Source organism: Pteropus medius, unplaced genomic scaffold, assembly GCF_902729225.1.
Source record: "Pteropus medius unplaced genomic scaffold, Ma_sr-lr_union100, whole genome shotgun sequence".
Classification (NCBI taxonomy): domain Eukaryota; kingdom Metazoa; phylum Chordata; class Mammalia; order Chiroptera; family Pteropodidae; genus Pteropus; species Pteropus medius.
This window is the reverse complement of record NW_024340849.1, coordinates 8,251,902-8,257,252: the sequence shown is the minus strand read 5'-3', so window position 1 is coordinate 8,257,252 and position 5,351 is coordinate 8,251,902.

The following is a 5,351-nucleotide window of genomic DNA, read 5'->3' as shown; positions in this document are numbered from 1 at the left end:
AAGGCTGTAATATTGCCTCTCGAGATAGTTATAATAATTAAGTGAAATGCAGCACGTGGAAGTACTTTATAAACTAAAAAAGCCCTAGATGTTGTTGTTTATGTTTATTATTTATTAATAGCATGCTTCGTCATTTTCTGTTAGCAGCCACTGACTAATGTCTTTAGTGAGATAAATCTGCAGAGCAAAAAAATCTAAATCGCCATGATCAATTATGTCTATTAAGTGAAGTAATGTAAGTAAAGGACCTTACGTAGTGTTTGAGATGCCTGGTAATTCCTTTTCAGGACCCTTTCCACTTCATACTTGTCCTACTTTCTCATCTTCTTGAGGATTATTTTGCAATAGGAGCTAGAAGTAACTCTGATTTTTTTCTTCTTTGGAATATTGTGTAGAACTGGTACTTATAATTTATTTACTCTTAAACTTCCTCTGTAAGTTTACCTGAGTTACCCGTCTATGCAACTTAACTATAATGTATTTCAGCTTATTTAGAAATAAATTCTATCCTCAAAAATATTTCTTTTTGCAACTTTTAATTCGTCTTAATAAAATAGTAATAATTATCCAGCGTTTATGATCTCTATTTGACCGTGTGTCTATAAGAGTTTCTATTATAGAAGCAGGCTTAGCATAATAAATGCTACAATAATTCCTTATATCAAGTTTTACCCATTTATTTTACTACTTTAATAAGCTAGTCCTACCCCCAATGACAGTAGTACTAAATCAAAAATGCAAAGAATTTTTGGTGCGTTGTGATATTTTACTTTATAATGAACCATATTCTGTAATCGAAGTACATTTTCCATTACTGCCAAAAGCAGACTTTTATTCTTGTACCAGTATCCCGAGTATTCTGTTTGAAAATGTCATTTCAGGTAAAGTTAGCAAACAACCCCTGTTTCATGAGAACAAATATAACAGATAAAAAGGGCATGTTTATAACTCAATTGCTATAAAAGCATGATAACATAAATTAGAGCAGAAGATGGTGTATGAAAAAGTCTTTTGAGTCTAAAGTCTAGACCCCAGAGACAAGGATGCTTATTCTGACTTTATTTTTAATTGGTGGTGTGATATTGTGATGCTCATTTAGTGTTCAGATGTCTACTTTCACATATTTGATCTTTGAGTCAAATAATTTGGCTTCGAGTCTCAGCTCCGGTGCTCGTTAGCTTGGTTAAGTTCATTCCCGACTCTGCTTTCTCATCTATAAAATGGGAAGTGTCATAACTACTTTCTCGAGATATGTATGATTACAAAATGGCATATTTCATGTTCAGTAGTTCAGTGATTCGTCTATCCGTGGAACTTTATTTCCCTAAATTTATGACATCAAATGAGGGTTTTAATTAGAACTTATGTTATTTTAGTGTTACGCTTTGGGAGGCACTATTAAATTAATAGATGGCTTAGTGGTTAAACATGATATTATAAAAAACGCAACGGCTGTGATAATGGTGTTCATATAAATGACTGTCCCAGGATACAGATGATGCTGACAGGTTAAAAATAAGTGAAATTTAAAAACAAATGCATATATGTAATATGCAACTAGTTATTTTGTGATTTAATCATAGTAAAGCATAATTAACTACATTAAATTAATATTAAGGGTAAAGGGGGTAAAATATATGTTGATGGAAGGAGATTTGACTTTGGGTGGTAAGCACACAATACAATATACAGATGATGTATTATTATTGAATTGCACACTTGAAATTTGTATAATTTTATTAACCAATGTCACTCCCAAAAATTTAATAATAAAAAATATTAAATTAATGACTTCAGTGTTTTTACTGAACAGATTAGTTAAAAAAAATAAAACAAAAAACTAATTGGTTTCTTCAGTTAATTAATTTTATTACATAAATTTAATGTTATTAAAATGATTTTAATAATATAATACATGGAATAAATGAATACATTTAATTTATTTTGTTTTCTTTATATTTATTTAAAAAGGTTTTGGTTTTCTAATTGTAAGAGCTGAAAATATAGGTAAGCCATTGTTTATATATGAATATTTTAAATAACATTATAATTAATTTTTTTCAAGTCTACAATGAAATTTCCATCAAATTTTCTTAATTTAAGGTAGTTCTAGAATATTATAATACTCCTGGCAATCCTACTGTTGGAGATCCTTTATCTGAGGCTATATTTTTAGTTCTTTCTTAGATATTAAGGCAAAGCTGTTGTCTTCTAGCTCACGAGTGGTATTCTTTAGTTTCGGCCTACAGAAATTGCTTAAAAAATATCTATGAATTTATTTATTCATAAACTAGAATCTATTATGCATAAAACCAGACATTGAGACACAAAGAAAAGAATTTCCTCTTTCGAGTCGTTGCTTCCTAGTGGGTGAGACAGAAGACTAGTCACAGTTTCACTGCAGGATGAGAGCAGAGAAGGTGTGGGTGTGCACAGGGTCCCCTGGGAGCCCTGCCTGTACGTCCGTCAGGTTCTCTGACTTTGCTTCTCTCCCTCAGCCAGATGCAATAGCTAAGACCTAATAAGGCCATATCTCTAGGCCATTAGTGTGCAGCTACATCATCACTCATTTCAATCCTTCTGGTCCCAGGCAAATTAGAATATCTCCAGAATTCAAGTATTTTAAGTAGTTTTGTCGTTTTGATATTTTTAAAGTGACCAGGCAGTACTGCCTGGTGCTGTTTGTTTTCCTTTTAAATATAAAATCACTGCATTTCTAGATGCTTTTCTTCTAAATTAATACTTGCAGAAGGATAAAGGGTGGCAAAGGAAGCTAGCAGAGATGTTCCTTCATAAGAAGTTCACGTTCCAGGTCACGTTGACCTCTTTGTTTTGCTGTCTTGGCGATGTATTGGTATTGCCGTGATATTCGTGCTGCTAAATATGAAGATAGGTCCAACCAGACCCTCAGCTGATTTGCCCTTTGGGCGATAATGGACTTGGTTTTTGCAATGATTCTAAATTTTCTAATGTCACTTAACATCCCTAGACTTGTCACTCACAGGGGTTGAAATAGAGGCTCTACAGAAACTTAGCTATCCTTTTAAGACTTTGAGATATATTTTAAGGGCATATTTTAAGTCACATTTTCTGACCCAAAAGAATGGAAAATGTATGCTCAGATTGTAATGAAAATGAGAGTCGTGCACGGTCGAAAGTTGTCCTAAGCGACCTCAGTGTAACTGATTCGCTGGATCGACCTGTCTACTTCTGTTCTTCTGTGAAGCATATGGAATGATGTTCTTGGCAGGCTGTGTTCTCACCGCTCGTGGGCCACGCTGTAATGTGTTGGTGCCTCTGCTCTCACCAGTTGAGATGTATGTTTATTGAGAGTTAGTCACATTTGTTCCCAAACTGGTTAATGCCTTCTGTTCTTGTTATTGCAGTTACATAACTAAATTAAATCTTATATGAACCATAAAAAAAATAAAAGAGAATAAATGTTTCTATAAAAATACTGAGTTCTTTGGAATTCTCGAAGTCATGGCACTGAATATAAAATTGTTAAGCGAGCTGTGTCATACAGCTATTAAAGCATAAAAATGCACACACTTACACAACAGTTTAAAGAACTCTGAATTGGAAACTGTAGATGATGAATTAGGGGTGATTATGCTAGACAGATGTGTCAGAACCCCAATCAGCAGTGCTATTACAAAAAAAGGACCCATATTACATATTTTGTCGAATGAATGCACAGATACATATTTTAATTTAAAATACTTGAGGTCTCCATATAGTTTTCATGATTCTCAGCTAAAACTAAATTTTAACAAATGATTTATTACTGGTCCAGAATATTTGGAATAATAGGTCATCATCATAGAGAAGAAGAGACTGAGACTGCACAGCACAGTTGTAACTGGGTTAAATAAAGCTGTTGCTTTTAAAATAATAAAATCTATAGCATCGAAAAAAGACATCACCAAGATGAACTCAACTGAGTACCTACTTAAAGCAGAAGGTGGTATTTTGAGACTGTTTACATCATCCTTCCAAATTCCTGCAAAGAGAAGCATTTGGAGCCTAGAGCATTCTGGAAATTAAACTACAAAATTCATATCTTTCATATGATGCTTTAATTTCTTACCGGATTTATCAAGTATATTTTATATAAATAATGCAAAATATGTTATATATGTGTGTGCGCACAGAATACATATTTATGTACACACATTCATACATATGTACACATATGTATGTATTTTATGTATATTTTCTTTATTTTACCAGAGTAGAGGTCTTAGTCTGGCTATTTCTTATTGAACTCAATATGTAAATGTAAAATAAATTTAACCGAAACCTGTAAGATAACCAAAGAAGCATTACATCAGTAAAATTCAAGAATACTTACAAAAATTTTGAGAAGTAAATTCTATAAAATATCTCTATTTTTAAAATTAGGGTTTATAAAAATACTAATTAAAATAGTAAAGCATCACATCAAGGAAAAGGAGGTCAGTGAGGTTATGAGTAATTAATTAGAAATAATATGCAATTCACAAGATATGAAAGTCAATGCACCATGAAAATATATTTTTTTTCTAATTGAAATTAGGTCAGTCTCTTCTGCTAGAAGTTAATTAAGTGGAACATGAGAAAACCATACCTCTGCTGTTCAACACGCACTTATACAAAAACAAATAATTTTTGTTTTCCTATTCAGCATCAATGAAACAAAATACTAAAATGCAGTTTTAAATTTTTAGCCATTTGATTCAATATACTATATCCTATATTAATAATAAATGATAATTTTTTTCTGGTCTAAAGAGTAGTATTGAATTAGCATAACTTTTCGTAGTGTTATGCCCTTTATCTATTTTTTATAAACCAAGAATTTCTAAAAGGCAAACACTGAAGAAGCTTATTAATTAGATAAACGCACATTATTTCTCTTAATTTGTAATAAGCTATTTTCTGTATCTTGTAAATGTTACTGACATTTCAGATACTTCTGCTTATTGTTAATTATACACTTTGGAATACATTTGAAATATATATGGATAAGTTCAAAGGTCAGAAATATACAGTTGTGTAAATTTTCGTAAAGTGAACACACCCATATAACTAACATTCAAGGAAAGCAACGGTTCAGTGACCTTTATACCATTGAAGCCACTACCCACCCAAAGGTAAACAATATTTTATTTCTAACACTAAATATTAGTTTGCCTATTTTTAAAGTATATATACATGGAATCGTAGTTTTTAACCATTATACCTTGATTCTCTTATTGTTTGAGATGGATCTGTGTTGTTGTGTTTAATGCTAGATCATTCATTCCCATTATTGTACAGCAGTGGTCCTCAAACTTTCAGCTCCAGGGACTGGTGTTCCTATGAGAATT